The 25,932-nt window shown below is 40.3% G+C and overlaps 1 protein-coding gene and 1 long non-coding RNA gene across 13 annotated transcripts in view; one reads left to right on the forward strand and one right to left on the reverse strand.

Annotated features, from left to right (window-relative positions):
- LOC120374427 overlaps positions 1-5,409 on the reverse strand; it is a 43,154-nt gene extending 37,745 nt beyond the window's left edge. For 2 of the 3 annotated variants that reach the window (XR_005586086.1, XR_005586088.1), the window contains exons 1-2: positions 5,282-5,409; positions 1,891-2,112 (exon numbers count right to left, since the gene is read on the reverse strand). This is a non-coding gene — a long non-coding RNA (uncharacterized LOC120374427). Of the gene's footprint in view, positions 1-1,890; positions 2,113-5,234 lie in introns of all 3 variants that reach the window. The other variant, XR_005586087.1, reaches the window with a different exon arrangement.
- The window catches only part of AGAP1 (ArfGAP with GTPase domain, ankyrin repeat and PH domain 1), a 634,072-nt gene that overhangs the window by 120,772 nt on the left and 487,368 nt on the right, over positions 1-25,932 (forward strand). The gene's annotated exons all lie outside the window — the stretch shown is intronic.

Consider the following 25,932-nt stretch of genomic DNA (forward strand, 5'->3'; position numbering starts at 1 on the left):
TTATTTGCTTTACTGAGATTGTGGTATGTCTTGTGGGATTGCTTGGGAGAACTAGCTAATATCGTTCTTTAATGGGATGTGGGTACACTGAGCACTTGGCAAATGCACACTGACCTGCAGAGGATTTTTTTTTCAATTTGGGTTTGTACCCTTTATAGGTGCAAAAAAACCCAACCAAAACCCAACCTTTATCTGAAGTACCAGAAATGCCAATCTAATACTAGTATTCTAGTTGTAGTGGAGGATGTCTTGGGAGTTTTGCATTGTAACTAAAAGGCAGATGTGTTGAAGCAAATATGCTCATCTCCATAAAATCATAATCACCGGGGTGAAATATTGATAAAACTGATTAATTTTTGTTTCCCTGCCCCCCAGGTTGCTCAGCTGTCCAGTTTTTACTGCTTTTTGTCATTTCACAAGTTCTTTAGAAAGGGATTTTTATGTGCTCCTAGGTCCCATTGAAAGTGAATGTGACACTTAGTCACTGTCATACATTGTCTTTCAAGGTAGACAAGATGATAATGTACAAAGCTTTTAAAAAAAAAAAGTGGTGTGGGAAGGGCACTTGTTGGGGAAAAAAGGCCTGGAAAGTTTTTGATAATCATGAAGTACAAAAGCCACAAGCCCTGTTACGTTTCTTTCCCCCATCAGGGAGGATCTTAATTTTAAAAAAAAAAAAGGAACCACCTATTCCTGAACTTCAAAAACAGCCTTTGCTTTAGTCCCTTGCACTTAGCAGGGCCCACAGGTTTCTCCCTTAACTGAGCCTGACCCAGACTAAGGTCCAGTGTTAACAAATTCCAAGATCAGCTTTTTTGTGTATTTTTTTTTTTGGATCAAGCATTTTGCACCAAACAAATACTGTGCATGATTTTCATCATGTAGAAACTAACATTCAAGTCAAATGAAGGCACCTGCAGCAGAATAACTGTAACAATTATAAACTCTAAATTATGAAAACAAATTAGTAACGTGTTTAAATTTATGCCTTCTGAAATAAATTTTAATAAACTGAAAGGGCAAAGCAAGTAATTTCATTTCATACATATAGTAATTTAGAAGTGTCATATGTCTAATGATGCATGCGGAAAGCAGTGGTTTCAAAATGTCAGTAAGTAGCAGTGGGAAGTATGCATAAGAGGTTGACATAGAATATTGTTAAACACTGGGGAGTTGTGATGTTAGTCCCACTTTATATACTTATATAAATTATTTGATCTCCAGGAGAGGAAGTGTGAAGATGTGTTTTGCCTTTCTCAGTCTTGAAAAACTATCACTAAACATCAAATCCATTAATGCTATTTACCCTTAGTATTCAAGAGTTTGTGGAACATGAAGATGTGAACAGCTGTGTTCTGTACAGGGAAGAAAAAAGAACAGTTGGGAAAGATTTGCAGATGAAAGCTAATATCACCAGCAAAAAAATCAATGGTTTGAGAGTCAAATCAATTTAGTAATTTTTTGCTAATTTTCTTAGCCCTTCTCTATCAGCATGTATTGATTTAATTGGAAAAATCATTTATAATGTCCCTTTATTTTGAGGACTTCACTGCAGTTTTTCCCCTGCCATTACTCATCATTTAAGTCCATGTCATTCATCAGGCAGCACTACTTGAATACTCCCTGGGACGGATTGGGCTTTGTCTTTAGAAAGCATTCCCAGCATGCCTCGGTGCTTAGTGTTTTCTCCCTTTTTATGTAAAGCCAAAAAAAAAAAAAGCTCTGGCTCTACCATTACTTCCTTCTTGGTGGCGCTGTTCTAAACAAATAACATACTTCAGTGAGGTAGGGTCGTTTTTTGTTGTCACTTCTCTAATGCTCTCAACTTACCGGTCAGCTCAACACTGGAAACTTCAAGCAAGCTTTTAGCAGAAGTCCATAAAACCTTACCAGAGAATGCAACTCACTCCAGGAATCTGTAAAAACCCATTCCAGCGAAGGTTTGACTACTCTGCATCTCCTGATTCTGTTGTTGACAACCAAAAGGTGTCCTTTATGGATTCTTCTGTTGACTATACTTTAGCAGTTCCTTCAAGTGCACCACCTTGCTCTAGAGAGGTCACCCAGGCCAAGGATCCAGGTAATTATAGGCTTATCAGTCTGACATTGATTCTGCAAAGATAATAGAGTGGCTGATCCAGGACTCAATTAATGAAGAATCAAAGTAGGTTAATACAATTAATGCAAAGCAACATGGTTTATGGAAAATAGAGCCTTTCAAATCTGATATCTTTTGTTGATGTGATTGCAAGTTTGGATGATAAAGATCACAGTGTAATATACCTAGACTTCTGTAAGGCATTGGTACCACATGACATTTTGATTAAAAAGTAGAGTGATATAAATTTAAAAAACTGGCCATCTGATAGGTTTTAAAATGTAATTATAAATGAGGAATTATTGTAGTGTGTGTGTGTTTCCAGGAGTATCCCTCAGGAATTCGTTCTTGACCTTATGCTATTTAATATTTTTAGCAGTGATCTGGAGGCAAACATGAAATCATCACTGATAAAGTTTGCAGATGACACAAAAATTGAGGGAGTGGTAAATAATGAAGAGGACAGGTGAGTCTTGCCCACATGCTCAGGGTTTAGCTCATCGCCATATTTGGGATCAGGAAGGAATTTTTCTCCAGGGAAGATTGGCAGAGGCCGTGGTGGTTTTTCACCTTCCTCTGCAGCGTGGGGCACGGGTCACTTGCTGGAGGATTCTCTGCGCCTTGAAGTCTTTAAACCATGATTTGAGGACTTCAGTAACTTAGACATAGGTTAGGGGTTTGTTACAGGAGTGGGTGGGTGAGATTCTGTGGCCTGCGTTGTGCAGGAGGTCAGACTAGATGATCATAATGATCCCTTCTGACCTTAAATTCTATGAGTCTATGAGATGAACTGGTGGGGGGTGGGGGTTTGGGAGTACTTTGGCCATTTTATGAAGAGTCCAAGGAAAGGAGAGCGAAATGATTACTGGAGACTGACTTCATGGCATTCTTTAACAGGACAAAGGTCTGAGTGTGACAGTAGGAATTATCAGCTCTCATATACGTTTTTGGAGTAGTTAATGTCCGTTGGTAGGGGAAAGAGATGTTTTTAGTTACTCTTACTCAACACATTTTGGATATGCTACAGCAGGGTTGGCAACCTCTGGCACGCAGCTCGCCAGGGTAAGCACCCTGGCGGGCTGGGCCAGTTTGTTTACCTGCTGTGTCGGCAGATTCGGCCGATCACGGCTCCTACTGGCCGCGGTTCGCTGCTCCGGGCCAATGGGGGTTGCGGGAAGCCATGGTGAGCACATCTCTTGGCCCGTGCTGCTTCCCGCAGCCCCCATTGGCCCAGAGTGGTGAACCGCGGCCAGTGGGAGCCGCAATCGGCTGAACCTGCTGACGGGGCAGGTAAACAAACTGGCTCGGCCCGCCAGGGCGCCAGAGGTTACTGACCCCTGTGCTACAATAAACCAGCTTACTTTTGCTCATATTTCAACAAAAAGCTTAAAATAGTTGGGTAATTTTCTATTGACTGTAAATTTGTGGCAAAAATTGGAGTGTTAATACAATACTTTCTCTCTGCTTCATGGAGAGAGAGATGAGCTGAGCAAAAACATTTTAAACTAAGGAAGGTTATCAGACTGGACCATAATTTTGTCATGGGGAACATTAGTTCAATATTAGACTTTTAAAGTTCCCTTGTCAAATTGTTGATTATAATTCATTACATAAATTAAATGAGGGAGTGGGGACATGAAGCAAGATCTGTAACTGGTTTTACCACTTGAGACCTGCAATCATATTAACTAGTTGTTACATCATACAGAAAAATGGACACAGTCTGAGGTGCTGCTGTTTCTGATAAAGTTAGTGGGTGTGTATTGTGCAAGTGGAGGACTGTTCCACTGCTGTTGGCTACTTTACTGATGCTACTTGACAAAGTAGATGCCTGCTGATTGCCTCTTGGGGATGAGGTAATGGGAAAACATTATATGTTGCTTTCTCACTTACCTTCTGATGGAATTCATTCAGAACTGAATTTGTAGGAGAAAGTATAACTGAATAAACTTTGTAACACAGAATCATAATGTAAATTACATAGGTATGAGTGAATCAATTAACAAACCATCTTAGGAACATCTGCTATGCTTGGGCTATAAGTGTCTACATACAGATGTGAAAATATGCAGCTGCCAAAACTGCAAGTGTCTCTATGCCAAAACAATTGAGTATTAAAGCTAGATATTCGTATGTGGGCAAGAAATTGCTTGTGGGTTAGATCGGCTCATTCTACGACTGGAGGCAACTTTGGCTTTTAACTTTGCTTTGGTGAGTTCAGATACTTCCTGCTGGACTGCATTAGCACTGCACTCTGACCCCTGGTCACTGCCACCTCCAAGGGCAGCTCTAGGCTTGCTGCTATGCTCAACAGGGTTTGAGTTAAAATGTACTGCTGGGACTTTAAATGAACAGTCTGGAATAGTCGGAACCTGTTGACCCTCTGTTTAGGGCAGCCTGAGAATCAGTTAGCGTTGCATCTGCATTACTTTAGCCTCCCTCGGGTGTGTGCATGTTTTGTCTCCTAGCCCAGCCCACCGTTTCCTCACCTTTATTACAGCAATGCAGCAGATTGACTTAGCCCATGCTGCCAGCCTCACACCATTGTCCCATGCCAGATATACAAATCCCTGTTTATATGGCCTGTTCTCTTTTTGTTGTGTTCTGGGCTCATTCTTTGCTCATCACAATTCACATTTTATTCCTTTCCCACTAATTCCCTTTTATACTCGAAACACTGGCAAGTATTTCCCTATCGCCTAGAACTATGAATACTATTATCCTGTTGTGCAATACCAGCATTTCCAGTGCTGTTGGTGTTCCCCAGCCAAGGGATGTCTGGCATGCTTTGCACTGTCTTTTTCTCACAGGATTAACTTTTCTAACTGCCACACCTGCTCTGTCAGTAGGGCTTCAAACACCTTCTTACAGCCTTTGAAAGCAATGCTTTTACAGTCCGTTTCCAAAAATAATTCCTTTGAGAGAGTTCAGAAAGCTGCCTTGCTGGGCAGTTACAAGTGCATTCTTCAACGCTTAAATACCCTGCTCCCTTAAACAAAACAAAACAAAACAAACAAACAAAAAAACCACCACCAAAAAAAATTGCTGCTGCTACCCTCTGCTTTTAAAAACCTTAGTTTGGTTTGAAGAAGGGTAATGAGTTCGAAATCTAGCAAAAGTTTAGAGTTGGATATACCTGTGTTCAGGCCAAGTTAATAAATAGTGAGAAAATTCTGCTGATACCTTATGCAAGACTTTACATAAGCACAAGTGTTATTTTGTGAGGAAGCAGGAAGCTCATCTGTTTTTCTATCTTTCCTTTATTCTTTGTTTTCTTTCAGGCATACTAACTGATGTTCATGGTGTTCCTCCAAAACAGAAAAGCTCAGTCACCTTAAGTAGAGTGGCTCTATAAGAGTGTTTAATCAGATTACACAATAATTGCAGCAGCTATGAGTATTCTAGAATGAAATGTCAACATCAGGGTCTCATTATAGTGCCTCTACTGATTTAATTAATAACGTTGTCTGTTTAAAACATCTGTTAGACGTTCGTAACATAAATTTTATGTGAGGTACTTGACAGATTTACACTGGAAACATTCCACTGTTTTTTTGTTTTTGTTTTTGTTTTAAATAAAATGTTAGTACAAATTCTGCAGCAATTAAAGTTCTTGCTTTTTTTGTTTGAAAAGTTTTCCAGCTCAATTCCTTAAGTGCAGCCATTTTAGAAAGAAGGAAAACTCTAGAACCAACAACGAACCCCTTTGGAATTGCCAATATTTTCCACTTTTAGTATTGTCCTAGTGAACTGTGGCTTTTCCCTACAATTCCTGTATTTAGTTGTAATGTACAAAACCAGTAATTTATGCAGAAAGATGATCTTTAATGTGAAATGTCAGTGTAGGAATTTTCATTAAAATTTCACCCAATACAAGGACATGGAAGCAAACCTGCGTAACCGAGGAAAACTCTGGTGGGAATAGATCTGTATGGTGTTGCAGATGAAACATTTTGTTAAAATGTAGAACAGATGTGAAGTAAATTTCTGTAATTATGCCAGGAATTTATTTTTAAATATCCTTTCTTGAACTGTGTTGACTAGAGTGGTTATGATAATGGACAGCTTAGGTGCCATTGCACGTGTTCTCTCAGTTGGTACTCTGCGTGTATGCATGCACACTAAAAAGAAGATGCTCAAGAAATACTGAGAATTGCTTTCCTCTCTGCAAAGCAGTACTGATGAAATATAATCTGAGCCCTTTTAAACCTGGTCTTCAGGCCCATTGAATTAAAAGATCCTTCTTTACATCTTACAAACTAGCTTATAGCTTCCCTGAATCAACTCTAAAGATATTGAAAGTGTGGCTAGATAAAGCATAAAAGCTAAGAGATGTGTCCTCATTCCCCTAGCTGCATGCATGGAATGAATAATAGACTAACAGCTATTTGGAAAGAGGCCATTTTTTTTATCGCTTATGAAAATGTTAGCATATCCCTTGTGATCATTTCTGGATTGACCTGCATTTATATGTAGTATGGGACTGGTTGTTACACACTCTAAACGATGTAATATTTTGTGGGTGGAAGGAAATTTTCAAGACATCTAGCTCAAATCTATAAGTGTTTTGCTTTTATACTATGAATTTATGAAGGGCAACTAGTGGAGAACTCACAGTAAAGTTGGTGTGTGTGATATTTAACTAGCTCACAGTTTGAGTCTTTGAAACGTGGTAACTAACAGAATTTAAATTCTTTATCCAGATCCAGAATGTCTTGAAAAATTGAAATTAACATTATTGTCCCACTGTCCCACTCACCATATATGAATGCTGCAGACTGAAATGTTGTTCAGTTACTGAATTATTGTAGGGTTGCCCAGGAATAGCATTTCTCAATTTTCTGACTTCTAAACCCTTCATAAAACTGGTTAGACATTTCTCCTATTATACAGATAGAGTAACTGGGAGACACAGGTTCGATTGGTTGCCCAAGGTCATACAGTGAGTCTTGGGGGGAGGATTTCTGGACTCAGAGTCTTAGCTTCAGTTAGCTCAACTGTACCTGCCCCTTGATTCCAAGCTGTCACTCTTAGAAGTATTTGAAGTTTCTCTTCTATTTTACTCAGGGTTGTACAGAGGTTTCAAGGGGCCTGGGGCAAAATCTGAAACTGAGCCCCCACCCCTTCCAAAACAATTACCACCGAGGGTCGGCCTTAGAGAGGGAAGGTGGGCTAGAGGGTGAGCTTGCACCACACTCATCCCGCAGCAGCATCTTGGCTCCTGTCCTGCTGGGCTGGGCCTGGCTCCCCTTCTTGGAGCATTGCGACACCACTCAGGTTTGGCCTGGCTGCCCCTCCACTGCGACGGAGGGGCTGCCAGGCCAAGTTTCAGTGCGTGGCGTTGTGGGATTGCAGTGCCTCTTAGGTTTGGCCCGCCTGCCTCCATCATGACAGAGGGGCCACTGAGCCAAACCTGAGTGGCAGAGACACCCTGCACGCCTGGTCACATCACCACTTGGTTTTGTGAGCCCTCTCAAATGGGGGGCCTGGGGCAAATTCCCTCTTTTGTACACCCTGGCTGGCCTTGATTAGTAAGTAAAAAAACAATAAGTACAGTTATAGCCACTTCACTTTTCTGTATTGTATGTGTCACCTAATGATCTTATTGCTTCACATACACTAAGCTTCTCAATACTCCTGTTACATAGGAAGTATTACACCTATTTTCCAGAAAGCAAAGTGTACAAAAACCGAGTACCTTATTTGACATTCAGTTGTTGGGAGAACAAACATAGAACCATTGAATACTACTTTCTACTAAATACTGCTTTTCCCTACTTTGCAAATACTTGATTGTGAAACCATGTTATCTACCATACCTCATTCATTAGATGAACTGAAGCATGTTGATTGAACTGGTAGATCCCTGTGTGTTTTGGCCAGGAGTTCCTCTGATCTGGCTTCCTCTGTGAGACAGAAAACAGCTTTCAAATGAAACAACACCCTTGCAAGGCAATATTACTGAAAAGTAGTGGAGTAATCAACCAGACCGTGATTCTGCCAATGAACAAAGACTGGAAAATGCTAGCTAATCAGAAAGGGTGTGCTAATTCTAGCTTGCCTGAAAGGAATTATAATGCAATGGATTTGACATTGAGGGAGGAAAGTGGAAGACAAGAAAACACAGAATAGAACAGGGAGTTTTAAGGTACTCTAACCGATTGAAAAAAGGAAAACTTTACAGAAGGGTCATCGTAGAACCATAGGTTTTGAAGGGAGCACAAGGGTCATCAGTCTAACACCCTGCTAAAATGTAGAATCATACAAGCAGTCTTTTCTGCATTGGTTTTACAAGTGTATATACTTAAACACTTGAATTGCAGACTTGCATGAATTTTATCAAAGTACTTGTTCGTTAATTTTGTAGGCTCTTAAGTGCCTAAATCTTTCACAATGAGATTTAGGCTCCTAAATCAGTTAGACATTGCAATGCTGAGCACATCTAAATACCTTGAAAAATATGGCCTTGGGGGTAGGGGGAGAGAATCCTAAACATGCATTTAACATCTAATCCAAGGTTTTTTCAAGGAAGAGCAGACCACAGATATGCACTTCAGAGTTAAAATTCTCTTAATGCTCAAGCAGGAAAGCTGAGTTATGCCAGGGTGTATGAATGCAATGCTGCTGGAGCTCTTGGGCTTTCTCTCTGGGGTCTCTGCTGTAATGACTAAAATGCTAGGTAAAGAATATTACAGTCCTGAGGAAATTATTGAACATAGTGTTCATATTTAATCTACTATGTAGCAGCAATAGCCATGATTTTCTTATGCAGTTGAGAATTCTGTTAATTTAGCAACATCAGCCAAGCAGAAAAGGTGATGGGGAGCCAACCCCCAGCCACCTGGGATGAAATAGGGTAAAGTAGCCTGCTAACTAGAATATTTTGGTGAGATATCCAGGTCAAAGGAAGATGACCAAAGATAAAATGCGCAGCAAAATGAGTAATTTTGTTTTTCATTTGGAGAAACAATTTTTTTATTTGAATGGCTTTTGCTTTGATTTTAAATGTTTTTCCTGACCACCACTTATTTTAACTTGCTCTAAACCAAAACCTGTGTAGAAAGAGTCAGTGATAAGGGTTATTTCTTTTTATCTTCTGTGTCTACCATTGTGAACTCAGCCTGATTCATACTGACAGTTCTTTCCTATTCTTGTGATATTTATCTACATACATAGTTCTGTGCTTCAGTTTTGAATGTGATGAAGTCATAAAAGAAGGTTGAGAGAGGCTTTACTTCATAAGCATAAAATTTTTCTAATGTAGCGTTTTGATTTCTGGCCTGTTCACAGTATGTGAAACCTTTGACAGAAGTCCCGATTGATTCTTCCATGTTAAATGTGTTCATTACAATGGTATTTCCTGGACAGCTGGGATTGCTTAGCCTTAGAACTAAAATGGCAAAAGCAAGGAAGTGAATTTTCCAATCAGTTTTTTTAAAATGTAAGAAATTTGTGCTAAATATCCCACTTTCCATATTGATGGAATTAAATGGGAAACGTTTTGGGGACTGGGGAGAGGGAGTGGATCAATGCTATGCTTTTTATGCCACTGTGTATATTAGAAGCCTAGCTTCAGAAATAACCTTGGGCCCTTCAAGGTGAGTGAAAACCGAAGTCATTGCAGTAATGACGTGTTTTCAGGTAGTGTGGTGGTTACGGTATTAGTCAGTGCTCCCATTCCAGGCAGGATAGTGATTTTTAAAATGATACAAGACTAGGCCAGAAAAAGGACTTGGTTTGATATTGATACCATATGGGAGGTTTTAACTTCTGCAGTTCAAATATCCACATTTTTAATAATATTGAGCCGTGGTCTGTAGTAAAATAAACCTAAGCCAACGCATAACATAATTTTGACAATCCGTAAGCTGGTGTATTTGTAAGAGAAAATGTGCACTAGTTTGTAACCTTTATCTAAAAGGTGGATAGAAGAAGTGCTTGCAAGTGGGTTTTCACTTTTAATCTAACTTAATTTTTAAAGTCTCTCTTGCTTTTCATGTTTTTTCTTGTTTGACGTTTATTTAAATTAAATGAAGCATGTTGATTGAGAATAACTGATAATTCACCTGAATTTAGATCAGCAAAAGGACTCTGATAGGATTTCAGTGGATTTCACTTAAACTGCATAATAATGTGTAATATCACAAGGTAGGCTTTTCCTCTCTGGTAGGTTGAATAGTTTATAGAATAAACAAGTTTTCTAATATTTGTACAGGTCTATAACAGACTTTTCAACTGACAAGTTAAATATCTCAAACTTGTCCTTTTCCACCAGAAGCAGGCCAACAGTCCAGACTTTCTCCCACTCTGGTGGCTGCTATTTTCTTTACCCTTTTTAGGCATGTCAGCTGTATCTGCTTTCCAGCCAACTGATACCCCTGTAGATCTGGCAGTGAGGCTTGGCCCTACTGGGATAGCCCCAGACAAACCATCCAAGTGCCTCCTTGGGCCTAGACAAGTGGTATGCTCAATCTGCATTATATCCATTATATGCGACTGTGCCCATCATGGTGTGATTGCCTTGTGATGGGGGACACTTATCTCCTGTGAGTTCCTCCTGTCAGTTGGGTGTGAACCTGCGTGCACACTCTGCTCACCGCACCCTTGTCAGTTGTTGGCCTAGTCAGGTGGGTCTTGAGTGGCCCAGCCCTCTAAGTCACACAGTCTAAAATGGACAAACAAACTCCTTCCAGGGTAACAAAATCCAACAAATGGTTGACCCTCTTCATTGTCTTCAGCCCTGTCTCTAGGCCTGTTTAAATTCCAGCCCCTTTCTCAGGCTTTTTAATGCTTTTAGCTCCTTCTTGTGGCTTAGGTCGCTTCACCAGTGGCCAGCAGGGTGGGGGCTGCCTGCCCACTACTCCGGGTCCCAAACCCAGGGACCCTATAAATAGCAGCCATGTGCTGCTTTCTGTAATAGCTGCTGCTGCTGCTGCATTTCCTGGGATGCTTCCTCCTCTGGCCCATCACCTTTTTGGAGTCTGTCTGTTCCTTGTTTGAGCAGGATATTTCCCAGGCCTCCTTGCCTGGAGAGTTTATCTGTTTCTGCCCTGACTTCTCAGGATCTTCTCTTCTCTCTCTTTGTCTGGAGAGCTTGTAATAGTCTCTGCTGCCTTTTTAATCAGGGTTCTCTCTCCTAGGCCTCTGTGTCGGGGGAGTATCCCAGCCCTCTATTTGCCTGAGTAGGGTTTCTCCTCAGTCTCTTTCCCTGTGGAGTTGCCACTGCCTTTTAATCCTCCTTCACTCTTCTGATTCCAGCCACTAACTGAACAGCTCAGGCCCAGCAGCTCTTTTTAACCAAGCCTGTTGTGCCTGGGTTGGCTGCTTCCCTACAGTCTTTCTAGGCAGGTCTGGAGGACCCACCTTCACTGCTCCTTTTTCTGGGCAGGGTGTGGTAGGACCATGAGGCCTTCAGCAGGGGGCCTCACAGGGCCCAGTATATCCCATCACATGCCTATATATAGAATTGTTCGGGGTACATGAATAGTCCAATAGCATTTTAAAAAAGGTACACGACTAAAAGCTTTATAAAATGGATAGTATAGTAGAAAAGCATGTAATAGTGCCCATGTGGGCTGATAGGCATAACTTGTTTGTGACTTCAGAACTTGATTAATGTGAATGTCCTAGACTCATGTGGGTTAGAACCTTTGTACACATGATTATGGATGTTACATGTATATATTTTTGTAGCAAACGTTATGGGGTCAGTTTCTCTTGGTTTTAGGGAGAGCAAATGGCTGAAAAATTATAGTTTCCTATCACCCAGGGGAACCAGCTAATATCTGACAGTCTTACAATAGCCCACACAGCTTCTATTCCTTGTGAACTCGTATGCTCAGAAGGGACTGGATGGATGTGGCCACATGGCTACTATATTATGGTGCTGGGTGGCCTTAGCTAACGAACGTGCTTTAGAGCCAGTGTAAATCCAAGCATCAGAATGAGGGAGTCGCAGCTGGCTCTTCTGTGTACTGCCCTGGCTGTGTTCAATGTGTTAGCTGACCCATGATATCTCTAGACTGTACGTACTGAGTATCACACCCTGAGGGGAATTTTCAAAAGCCCTGTGTTGGCCTAATTCTGCTCCAACAGTGTAACGCTCCTATTTATTTCAGTGAGAGTAGAATTAGTGAAAGCTCAGAGCATATGAAAAAGGTCACCCACTATATACACCTATATTAGCCTACACAGTTTGTGTGCATGTATAGCTGTGTAACCCACATGCTTTTGTATGGCAGCGTTTTGTTTGTTTGTTTAAGCCCAAAGAAAAGGTGGGCAGCAATGGGGAAGAATGCTTGCTGGAATCCTCTTTCTGCACGTGTGCAGAGAGCAGAGCAAGGGACACAGCTGCAAGTGTGAGACTGTGTGTGTGGTAAATGAAGGATTAGAAACTCGATAACTGAGGTAGCTGTTATAACTCAGGTTTCTGTTACATTAATATGTATATAGTATAAAAGCAATACAGGGGGAATGAAAGCTTGGATTGGAAGAATTACACTGATAATGGTTTGGTCTAAAACACTTTCAAGTTTCAAGTACTGCTTAAAATACTTTGTTTGCTTGCTAATATTAACTGGAAATATAAAAATACCTCATTTAGTATAGAAAACACTATGGTTGACTGATAACTATTAAAACTTAAAAATCCAGATTTCCAAACATGTTCGGCAACCAACAGCTCTTTAAAAAAAAAAAAAAAAATAAAAAGAAGCTGAGCTGTTGTGAAAATCTGAACTCAATTAAGGATTGAACACTCATAAAGCTTGGCCTCAAAGTTAAATACGTTGCCCTAAGTTTGACTTGACATAATCTTTCTTGAAGACCAAACCAAGATGCTTTCCTTTGTGCACATTAGCTCACTAGCAGTACGTATGTTGTCCTGATAAGTTGATTACATACACTTGGGAGGTGCCTCTTAGACATCTGCAAAGCTACTTCATTATTCACCTTCAAATCCCTCTTCAGAATTCTCTTTTGCCAGGATGCTTACCAAAAAATTGACAATGACTTGACAGTGGTTAGGCTGCTGGTGGTGTGCTGAGACATATCATACTAACCAGTATTGGCTCATTGTTTGTTTTCTTGTACTCCCCCGTCTGTCCATTTCTCTTACACTTGCTCCTGGAGACGGGGACCATCTTTTTGTTCTGTTTGTACACACGTAGCACAGCAAGGGCCTGTTCCATGCCTAGGGTTCCTAGGTGTCACAGTAATACAAATAATATGCATATTATAAATACATTGAGATCTTTCTCTCAACTACGTAGCCATATGAAGTGCATGGTGGTGTGGTGTGTCATACGAGGTATTACTGGTATGAGCTTGATAGAAAATTACTTATGTATCACTGCCACTTGTGAGCTATGAAGGTCAGCCCAAATGAGTACTGGTAGAATTTTACCGTAACACATTATTCTGTAAACTCTACAAATCATAGTCGATTTTAGCAAAATGTTCATTTTCCAAAACGTATCGGGACTGCTTTTTTTATCCCACTTGTAAAGCCAGATGACTCAGTTGCCATGATTACAACTACTCAGAACAAAGAAGGAGAAATGAAAGTAACTTGTGTGCACACCATTTGTGCAGGACCTTGTAGGGGTAGAAGGTCAGTATTTCAGGAATCTCTGTCCCTCCCCACCCCCCAAGATAAAGTTCAGATTCTCAAAAGTGTGGGGGCCAATGCCCCCTGTTTAAAAATGGGAGCAATGGCTATTTGACCCCGTATCATCAGTGCCCATGATCATAATCTATTGTTGTAATGCATTGAAAGGCATGTTTTTGTGTGTTTAGTACAAAGTCATAGGCTTAGCACAACAGATGTGATTTTTTAAAACAATAGAAAATTATTTCTGCTGGAATGTGATTAATTGCTGGAACCTTATCTGGTAAGTAGAGATGAATTATTTCTAAAATTCTAACTTAGATGTTTTGTAAGCAGCTTTTCTCTTGATTAGTGTTCAGTTTCAGAATGTGGATGTGTTTTGTTTACTACTAAACATTACTGTTGTATAAATCTATACACACTTATCTATAACACTCCTGGGGGAATTCTCCATTACTGCGCATGTGCAGAATTCATGTCCCCCCCGCAGAAAATAGATGCTGCTGGAGAAGCACAGCAACTACACCGTTGGCCCACCAGGGGCTTCTGAGGCCCCGGAACAGAGGGCAGCCAGCTCACAGGCTGGAGCAGTCAGCTCCAGATAGGGAGGGACAGTGCTCTGCCCACGGGGCCAGGTAAGGAGGCATGGGATATGGGGTGGGGGATGGAAAGAGCAGGACACATAGGGCCGCTGATAGGTCTCAGATTGGGATTCAGAAGGACTAGTCGGGGGCAACTGTGGCAGGGGCACAGGAGCTAGTTGGGTGACAGCATTGAGCCAGAGTCTGAATGGGAGTGGAGGTGCAGGACCACGTGGGAACATGTGGGTGCAGGGCCACATGGCATAGACGCCGACTCGGTGGGTGCTCTGGGGCTTGAGAATCCACGGGGATAAAATAGTGGGTGCTCTGCACCCACTGGCAGCCAAGTTCCCCGTTCCACCCCCCGCCTCACCACCTCCTCCTCCTCAGCCTATGCCTACTCCCCAAGCGCAATGTGTCTCCGCTCCTCCCTCTCTCCCTCCCTCCCAGTGCTTGCCGCCGCCAAATAGCTGTAGCAAGTGCTGGGAGGGAGGTGGGAGGCGCGGGAATGTAGCATGCTCAGGGAGGAGGTGGTGCCGGGGCGGGGATTTGGGGAAGGAGTCGAATAGGGGCAGGAAGGGGGTGGAGTTGGGGTAGGGACTTTGGCAATTAATTGATCTTTGACTATTAGTGGTAAGTATGCCCAATGGCCTGTGATGGGACACTAGATAGGGTGGATCTGAGTTACTATAGAGAATTCTTTCCTGGGTGTCTGGCTGGTGAGCCTTGCCCACATGCTCAGGGTTTAGCTGATTACCCTATTTGGAGTCAGGAAGGAATTTTCCTCCAGGGCAGATTGGCAGAAGCCCTGGGGTTTTTTGCCTTCCTCTGCAGCGTGGGGCACGGGTCACTTGCTGGAGGATTCTCTGCACCTTGAAGTCTTTAAACCATGATTTGAGGACTTCAGTAACTCAGACATAGGTTAGGGGTTTGTTATAGAAGTGGATGGGTGAGATTCTGTGGCCTGCATTGTGCAGGAGGTCAGACTAGATGATCTTAATGGTCCCTTCTGACCTTGAGGTCTGAGTCTATGAAGGGGTTGGAATGGGGCGGGAGGGGGTGGGGTGGGGTGGAGTCGGGGCGAGGCCGGGAGCAGAGGGAGGGTCAGGTACCCATTGGTGCCAGAAGAAGTTGGCGCCTATGCCACATGGGGCTGAGGGGGAGGTGCAGACACACATGGGGACAGGGGCAGAAGTGCCTGACTTAATGCGCGAGGCTAGGCATCAGCCAGAGTCTGCAAGAGAGAGGCTCCCTAACAACACCTCCCCCGTTCCATACTATTTCCACCCATTCCAAATAACTCTCCAGGTCCATTTCCCAGACTCCTTCCCAGCAATTACTTCCCTCTCCTTCAGCTTCTCCATTACCTCTGACTCCCCCAAACCTTTGCGCTGCTTCTGGGGGATGCAGGAAATATGTTTCTGCATTGTAGTTTAGATTAATTATTACACAGTTTTGTATTAATATGCCTAGCAAGGAATCTATTTGTAAAAAATAAAAATAAAAAAATTCCCGAATCTCTTGTTGTCTATATTGTTCCAGACATACTTGCTGACAGGTATTTTGAAATAAATTACCAAAATAATTGAAACTCGCATGATTATATTGTTGTTTTGACAAATATATAATGTAGAACTTTGCAGAATTTTAAAAGATTGTGTGAAGAATTTTTATTTTTTTGGTGCAGAATTCCCCCAGGAGTACTGTAAGAGCGTACAGATGCATTCTCTCATTGTTTGTTACTTTTCATTACATGCATATTAGTGTGTACAAAACATATAAATTCAAATATTTGCAAAGCATAACTTAATTCTATTTAATAGTTCTGCAGAGAATTACTTGATATTAAATTTAGTTGAAAATGTACGTTTTTCATTTGTGCTCACATCTAGAGAGGTAACATGGAGTAACTCAGCCAGAGGTTATGGGTCTGTTATGGGATTGGGTGGGCAGGGTTTGGTGGCGTGCAATGTGCAGGAGGTCAGACTAGATGATCATGATGGTTCCTTTTGACCTTAAAGTCTGAGTAACCCTTCTCAACTATTAATTTGTAGACAAACTATCTCATGTTTTCTTCTTCACTGTGTAGACTGCCTCACTTGAACTAACTAATGTACAAAATGGGGGAAACTAATCTCTAGGCTCTTCAAAGGTGTCTTTAAAATTCCGTATCCAAAAGATCTAGGGAGGTGACATGGAGTAAGGTAAACTTAAACATTGTAAGAGTTAATTAGGTGGCAGATAAACCTTAATTTATTTTACCCTTTTTATTGAAAAATCTACCAAATAGCATTATGCAGCCAGCTGTTTGGATAAGATTCTGAGGCCACCGCAAGAGTACGTATAGCCAGTACACTCTATTGTTTCACGTGTTAATTCTTTTTCAGCATTCTTACTGTTGACTGGATTATTCTCGCAGTGAACTTTGTTAGATACATAGAATACGTTTTGTGATTAAAACCTTTGTTTTTATTTATTTAAAAATCTGAATAAAACGGGTTATGCATTTTTAAAATACTCATTCTACATGTTATTTTACTTTGATAGGCTGATGCCTTATGCTGCTTCACAAGTCTTCTGACAGCAAAGATGATAAGCTTCCTTCAAAAAAATCATCACAGTGAGAAAGAGCTCATACAGAGCTCCTCCTTTTGGTTAAGATTAACTGTCTAGTGAGAAGACAGCCTTAAGGTTAGCTTGTTATTTCAGTATAGACCTGATTGCAGTCAGGATATTGTAGGCTGATGAGGAGGAACAGAAAGAGGAATAGGCAAAATGTGTTAATCATGCTGGCTGCAGAAGCTTGAGGACAAAAGTTAAAAGGATGCTGCTGCAGAAGAACATTAAGATTTTCTTCTTTTTCCTTGTAAAGAAACTATTCTTGGTTCCATTTAAAAAATAAATAAATATTATATGGTATGTCTTGCTCAGCCATCAACATTTAAAATGTAACAATATAAATCCATTACTTTTCAAACACCTTCATAACTCTCCCCCTTAGTAGAGGTTGTTTAAAGAGAACTTACAGTCAAATACCTTACTTGCACCTACATTGTATTAAGCTGCCATAATTGTTTGTGACATTATAACCATTGTCATAACTGGTTATGGCCTTTTAAACATGAGAATGAATGGAAAGAAGAGGAAATGGAATATGTGAGCAGTAGCTTTATTAAGGGAATGAGCCTTGGTAACAAGCGTGACATAAATGGGAGAGAAAAAAGCATAAAAATCCACACTTTGAAATGTAAAGGAAAAAAAATTAAACTCTTACTATACCGTACAGTTTAATAGCCACTATAATTACATATACTGTACTATTAGAGAGGACAACCATTGTTTGAAGTTCAAAAGCACTTGTACCCGGTATCTTGAAAAGGAAACACCAGCATTGTTTAGTTTCTTAGATCTGTATTGCATTAAATGGTGCCTTCTCAGCTAAGAGCTTTGGATAAAAATAAAGGTTTAGAATACCTTGCTAAGATTTTTTTTATCTTTCATAAATGAAATTGTAATGGAGTCAGCATATTTATCAGATCTTATTTTCATCAGGCATTTTTTCTCTTCCTGATGTTAGGTTTATAAAGGGACTAAAGTAGTTAATTTTCCAAATGTAAATGTGGTGGCCTAGGACCTTCCCTCCTGAGATATTACCTCTGCCTGTGTAATCAGTAGAAGCATGTTCACTACAGCCTCCTCATTTAGACAGAAGAGGTGGTTTGCTGACAGGACATTTTGCATAAGAGACCTTAACGTCTGCATTCATTCCTCCCTTGATATTAAAAGCCCAAATTGGTTGAGGCGTGCTGCAAAGACCATTTTGTTTCTCCAAGCATTTAAGGAGAGTGAGGATGGGGAGAATTGAACTTTTTAATACAGAAAATAGGAAATAACTAGTGAGGTGACTTGGCAAATGTTGGTTTTTCATTGGTAGCCACTATTCTATGTACCTTGAATTTGGTTGGGGTAACTTAATTTAATCTTTTGCAGACAAAAGAATTGCCTGCAGTGAATTGAGGCCTTGCTTAATGGACGATTGCATAGTTGCACAAGAGCTCAGATCAGTGACTTAATGCAAAACCCTGTGGCTTGAGGTAGAGCTTGGGTTTAGATTCTGGATTGCTGTTACCCTCCAGCACAATATTATTCTTATCCAGATGCCTTCTCTTATTCCTTCATTGCACATTGATTTGTAGTGACAAACAGTGGATGGAAAGCAGTCTGTCTTTATCTCTAGATAAGAAAAGAAAGTGAAGTCACATCTCATTTTATTGACCTGAACTGTTCTGGTGACCTAATTTCCCTTTATTCTACAAAGGAACTTTGTTCCAAGAGGCAACTATCTGGAGTGATACTTTGCCTCTAGAGTTTAACCTATATTAACTGTACCACATTATACACAACATTAAGGCTGTGACAGGTGCTAACAAAATCAAGGAATTTAATTGTAGAGCATTAAAATGGTTGGATATCTTCTGGCACTAAAGCAAAACAGAGGCATGTAAAGAAAGCTACATTCAAAGAGTTCAACTCACTGCGTAAAAAACTGTATCCATCTAAAATGAGGACTCATTACAATGAAACAGAACCATAACTATGTAAGAAAAGCTACATGATGTAGAGTTTTTGTAACTTTTCAAATGTCAAGCAGGGAAGAACGGAACATCCCATGACTTTCAACATGCATATAATGGAGGGTAGTGATAGGCAATTTCTACAATGATTAACATTATTAAGAGTATTGAATTTTTAAAATAGTTTAAAAAACCCACAGTCATGACAAAAATGAAGATACCTTGATAGTTGTAGGATTTCAAAGCTTTATCCAAAGTGCTATATTATACTGTGTTTGCTTAAGAAGGGAGTTTCATCTTGATATAACTTCATTAAAGATGAGCATTAGAAATATCACTTGATACATTTAACTTTTAGAGTGGTAGCCGTGTTAGTCTGTATCATCAAAAACAACGAGGAGTCCTTGTGGCACCTTGGAGACTAACACATTTATTTGGGCATAAGCTTTCGTGGGCTAAAACCCACTTGATCAGATGCATGGAGTGAAAAATGCAGTAAGCAGAATATATATTATAGCACGTGAAAAGATGGGCGTTATCTTACCAAGTGGGGTGGGGGTCAGTGCTAATGAGCCAATTCAATTAAGGTGGAAGTGGCCTGTTCTCAACAGTTGACAAGGGGTGAATACCAAGAGAGGGAAAATTACTTTTGTAGTGCTAAGGAGGCCAATGCAATCCAGGTGAATGTCGTCCATTTTCAACAGTTGACAAGAAGGTGTGAGTATCAGCAGAGGGAAAATTACTTTTTGTAGTGACCCATCCACTCCTAGTCTTTATTCAGGCCTAATTTGATGATGCCCAGTTTGCAAATTAATTCCAGTTCTGCAGTTTCTCATTGGAGTCTGTTTTTGAAGTTATTTTTGTTGAAGAATGGCCACTTTTAAGTCTGTTATTGAGTGTCCAGGGAGTGTCCACGTGTTCTCCTACTGGTTTTTTAATGTTACAATTCTTGATGTCTGATTTGTGTCCACTTATTCTTTTGCATAGAGACTGTCCGGTTTGGTCAATGTACATGGCAGAGGGGCATTGCTGGCACATGATGGCATGTATCACATTGGTAGATGTGCAGTTGAACGAGCCCCTGATGATGTGGCTGATGTGGTTAGGTCGTATGATGTCCCTTGTATAGATATGGAGACAGAGTTGGCAACAGGGTTTGTTAAAGGTATTGTTTTTTGGGTTAGTGTTTTTGTTGTGCAATGTGTAGTTGCTGGTGAGTATTTGCTTTATGTTTGGGGGCTGTCTGTAAGTGAGAACTGGCCTGTCTCCCAAAGTCTATGAGAGTGAAGGATCGTCCTTCAGGGTAGATTGATAGGATAGGTATCTGGAAAGGTTTTAGTTGGGGGCTGTAGGTGATGGCTAGTGGTGTTCTATTACTTTTTGTTGGGCCTGTCCTGTAATAGGTGACTTCTGCGTACCCTTCTGGCTCTGTCAACTTTTAGTTACTCCTTAGCCATAATCCTGGGTAGTCAAAAGATCAAAAGGAATGTCATGAATGACCCTCCAAATGTCATAAAATATACTTGTCTTTGACAATTGCCCTCCTGTGCATTTGTCTGGTTCCACTTTCAGTGCTGATAGCTTTCAGAAAAGAATTAGAAGAAAGATTTCTGTTGAATAATAGATATGCAGTGCCCTTCACCATATAGTTGCTGAATCAAGAAGAGGTGATGACATTTTAGATCTTGTATTCATGAGTAGTGAGGACCTCATAGAACAGGTTGTAGAGGACAACCTTGGTTTGAGTGATCATGAGCTAATTCAGTTTAAACTAAATGGAAAGATAAACAAAAATAGATCTGCAACTCTGTTTTTTTTATTTCAAAGGGGCTAACTTTTAAAAAAATTAAGGGAATTAGGGAAGTGGACTGGATTGAAGAACTCAAAGATCTGAATGTGGAGGAGGCTTGGAATTACTTTGTCAAAGTTGTGGAAGCTATTTGAAGCCTGCATCCTGGGCAAGGGGAAAAAAATCATAGGGAAGGGTGTAGACCAAGCTGGATGAGTAACCATCTCAAACAGGTGATTAAGAGAAAGCAGAAAACCTACAAGGACTGGAAAGTGAGATGGATCACCAAGGAAAGCTACCTCTTGGAGGTCAGAAAGTGTAGAGATAGTGAGACCTGCCAAAAGGAGCTGGACCTTGCAAAAGGAATTAAAACCAATACTATAATGTTCTATAGCTATATAAAATAAAAAGAAACAAGGAAAGAATTGGGACTGCTAAACAGTGAGGATGGGGTGGAGATTAAAGATAATCTGTGCATGGCCTAATGCCTAAACAAATACTTTGCTTCAGCTTTTAATAAGGTTATGAAGAGCTTAAGGGTATTGGCAGGGTGGCTAATGGAAACAAGGATATGGAGGTAGAAATTACCACATTGGAGGTGGAAGTCAAATTCAAACAGTTTAATGGGACTAAATCGGGGGGCCTGGATAATCTCCATCCAAGAATATTAAAGGAATTGGCACATGAAATTGCAAGCCCAATAGCAAGGACTTGAATGAATCTGTAGACTCTGGGGATCGTACTCTATGACTGGAGAATTGGTAATATAGTAGCTGTTTTTAAGAAAACGTGATCTGGGATACTACTGGCCTATTAGTTTGGCCTCAATTTTATACAAGGTCTTGGAATACATTTTTAAAGATAAATTAGTTAAGGACATAGACTTTAACAGTAACTGGGATAAAACACAATATCGTTTTGCAAAAGATAGATTGTGCCAGACCAATCTGATCATCTCTGAGAAGATAACAGATTTTTTTAGACAAAGGAAATGCAGTAGTGGATTTCAGTAAGGCATGTGATACAGTTCCACAGTGGAAATTATTAGTTAAATTGGAGAAGATGGGAATTAATGTGAGAATTGAAAGGTGGATAAAGAACTGGTTAAAGGGAAGACTACAATGGGCCATAATGAAAGGTGAACTGTTAGGCTGGAGGGAGGATACTAATGGAGTTCCTCATGGATTGGTCTTGGGACCAATCTTATTCAACACTTTCATTACTGACATTGGCTCAAAAAGTGGGAGTTTGCTAATAAAATTAGTGGCTGATCCAAAGTTGGGAGGTATTGCAAATACGGAGGAGGACTGGAATATCATACAAGAAGATCTGGATGAGTTTGTAAACTGAAATAAAAGCAATGGGATAAAATTTAATATTGCAAAGTTCAAGGTCATGCATTTAGGGACTAACAAGAAGAATTTTTGCTTTAAGATAGGGACTTATCAGTTGGAAGTGACAGAGAAAATGGAAGACCTGGGTGTTTTGGTTGATTACAGGATGACCATATGCCACCAATATGATGTGGCCATGAAAAAAAGTAATGTACTTCTATGATGCATCGGGGAGGTATTTCCAGTAGAGATAGGGAAGTGTTAGTACCATTATAGAAGGCACTGATGAGACCTCATCTGGAATACTGTGTGCAGTTCTGGTCTCCATCTTCAAGCAAGATTAATTTGAATGGGAACGGGGCAGAGAAGGACTACTAGGATGATCTGAGGAATGGAAAACCCACTTTATTAGAGGAGACTCAGAGTTTGGCTTGTTTAGATTACCAAAAGAAAGTTGGAGGAGATAGGATTGCTCTCTACAAATACATCAGAGGGATAAATGCCAAGAAGGGAGAGGAGTTATTTAAGTTAAGCTCCAATGTGGACACAAGAACAAATGGATATAAATGGATGTCAACAAGTTTAGACTTGAAGTTAACCATCAGAGGAGTGAAGTTCTGGAACAGTCTTCCAAGAGGAGCAGTGGGAGCAAAAAACCCCTAACTGGCTTCAAGACTGAGTTTGATAAGTTTATGGAGGGGATAGGATGATAGGACTGCCTACAATGGCCTGTAGCCAATCTGCAACTGCCAGCAACAAATATCTCCAGTGGCAGGTGATGGGACACTAGATGGGGAGGGCTCTGACTTACTGCAGAGAATTCTTTCCCAGGTGTCTGGGTTCCCAGGTGGGTCTTGCCCACATGCTCAGGGTCTAACTGATCGCCATATTTGGGGTCAGGAAGTAATTTTCCCTGTGTCAGATTGGCAGAGACCCTGGGAGTTTTTCATCTTCCTCTGCAGCATGGGACACAGGTCAATTGCAGGTTTAAACTAGTGTAAATGGTGGATTCTCTGTAACTTGAAGTCTTTAAACCATGATTTGAGGACTTCAGTAACTCCACCAGAGGTTGAGAGTCTCTTACAGGAGTTGGGTTGGGGGAGGTTCTGAGGCCTGCAATGTGCAAGAGATCGGACAAGATGATCAGGATGGTCTCTTCTGACCTTAAAGTGTCTGAGTCTATGAATGCATTCTAGTCTGGAAATTAACTGCTACTAAAGTACAACTGCCTTTTTTCCTTGTAATTTTTCATTTGGCTTGAAATTCAGTGTGTGGTGTTTTCTTCTGTCACCTGTTTATCTCTAATAGGTTTGGTCATGCAACCCATACAGGCGCTCATTGTTGGGCATCTTGTCAGATCAGCTGGGCGTTTCTAGTTGCAGATTTAACAGGATACATAGATGTTTGCCTTTGCATCTGAAAGCAGCTTAAAGCCTATTTTTTTTTTTTACAATGCTGTATTGGAGAAAGGGTGTGGCTTTTGCACTGTTACAGAAATGAATGACAAATCTTTAGAAGCAGTCTGGATAACTGGCTTGTGTCTTACAACTGGGAATTTCAGAATGATTGCAGTCTGCCAGAGTGTTTTCTGGAAGAGGTGTTAAGACTTAACTCAAGTGCAGAGAGAGATTTTCTGCTAGGAGCTTCATGTGTATGTAGGAGTCTGCCCGCCCAGAGCATCTTTCAGAATTAAAGCTGAAATGATCTATAATCAACCAGCAGCCGACTGGAAATATATTCGTTAACATTCACTATATCCTTTCTGAGCTGTTACATGGAAAAATAAGTTTTCTGGCAACCTTTAAAAGAGTAAATTGTCTTAATTGTTATTAAGGGATAATTTTATGAGCATTTTTAATCCTCCCCAGAGGATTAAATGGAAGAGAGTAAAGGCCAAGTTAAAAATAATTTTAAAATATTAACCTCTTATAATCCGGGATGCTGAGGAAGTTAAAAATAGTTCTAGAAACAGTTTGCATCTGTAGCAATGGTCACTAACAATGACCAGTACTTCATGTTTTGATCATGTTGCTATTAATGTTAAATGTTCAAAAAGTAAAATGTGCTAGAGGCTCATATTCAGCAATGCTTTAAAACTAAACTCGATTGTGTGCCTGGAAGTGGGAGACTGACAACCCTGGCTAGAGGCAATGCACGTTTTGAAGAGGTGCACGGCAAGCCTTCATGTGGTTATGCTGATCCACCTGAGGCTGACCTGCTGTGTTCTAGTTCTAAGCCTCTCCTGTGCAGCATGGCTTGAGTGTGAAGTTAGAATTCAGGCAAGTGTAATGAGTTGTTACTTCAGTCTAATCTTATGGCAAAGTAACTTGGTTTGTGTAAGGCAAAAGACCCACCAAAATACTTAGCAGTTAAAGCCTCTTCAAAAAATAGTTGTTTAAACACGTTCAATATTGGAGTAATTGACAAGTAGCATATAATGGATGTTTCATAAATTAATAGCCAATTAATATCCGCCTATAATATAGCTGGCAAAATTGTTTGTATCATGACTAATAGTGTGTGTTAACATTTTAAGGTGGTATTGAAGTTTAGTTTGCAGTAAATGTTAGTAGAGTAGCTGTTTGTCCTTGAAGAGAAGCTAAAGGAGATCTGTTGGATCACTGAGTCCACATGTCTTCAAGTATAAGATAAAGCAGGCTATCTTTGTTAGAACATGCATCCACCGTGATTTTTGGTAGAGGAGGGGGGGATCTCTGAGGAAGCCAGCAGACTTGGATTTGGATATTTTAATTCAATTCTTGGATATGCCATTATTTCCTGTGTGACTTCAGACACCACAGTCTTTGCATCAGTTCCCCACCTGTGAAATAAGGATACATTTTCCTGCCCCACAGGGAGATAGATTTTTAAATATTTCTGTTGCGCTCAGATACGAAATTGATGAAGGTTGTAGACGTCCCTTGAACTTGGCCAACAGGCCAAAAGAAGTGATGCTTTTATTTATTAGATATACATATTTATGAAATATTTAACTTGTTTTATAGTATTACTTCATTTGAAGGAATTTCCTGGAGGGAAAATGACTCCTTTAGCAAACAATATTTTCCTGTTATTTCTTGCTTTTAGTATGTACAGGGCCTTTGACATCTTACTTTTTGGTTCAGTGACATTTGTTTAGACTTCACTGCGTGATGTACAGCAATTTTTTAATAATTTTATGTATGTACTGTAATCTAAATGTAAAGTTTACAAAGTTGTATTCCTGCTATGGTAATCTTACAGTACATTGTTAGGGTGAAATACCTATATATTCAAGAATGCTCCAGGGAAGTTGGTAATGACATGGGGTAATTCCTTTGTCTGTTATGGAGGGGAGCAATGACTGCACATTCAGATGATACACATTTGAATGCTAGCAAACTTGGTTGCATTAAAAGAAGTCTTATTTCAGTTGAAGGATGGTAAATAATGCATGACTTGTCAGTCTGAACAGCAGATGAGTCCATCCACCACTGGTGGTCTCTTTGAAAGGGATTGTGTTTGTTCTGTGTAGAATGGTAACTGAACCACTCTTTAATATATGTACTCTCATAAGTGACGTAGATTGTAACAAACCCACAGAAATAAGGTTTGACTGAAATAGGATAAATTCCATTGTAACAAAATCCAAAACCTGTCTGCAGCTTTCCAAGTGTAAATAAATGTTTACCCTGACAAGAGCTTTTCACATGTGCCATCCTTTGCATTGGGTCCTACTATTTTTTTCTGGTGGGGAGGAGTGGGACTTGTGCATAGATGATGGAATATACAGTCAATGAGGGATGTAACGGCTGTGTTTTAGCTGAAAAGAATAGTGTGTTTAAAGAAAGGTTGAAAGAAAACTTGTAGACTATTTGTGCTTGAAAGAAGTTCCACGGAAGATTGTCATCTAAAGCAGACAAAAATGGATTCTTCCACTTTGTAGTAAGAAGCCTACTTGCATGGTAC

Source organism: Mauremys reevesii, linkage group 11 (assembly GCF_016161935.1).
Source record: "Mauremys reevesii isolate NIE-2019 linkage group 11, ASM1616193v1, whole genome shotgun sequence".
Taxonomy (NCBI): Eukaryota; Metazoa; Chordata; order Testudines; family Geoemydidae; genus Mauremys; species Mauremys reevesii.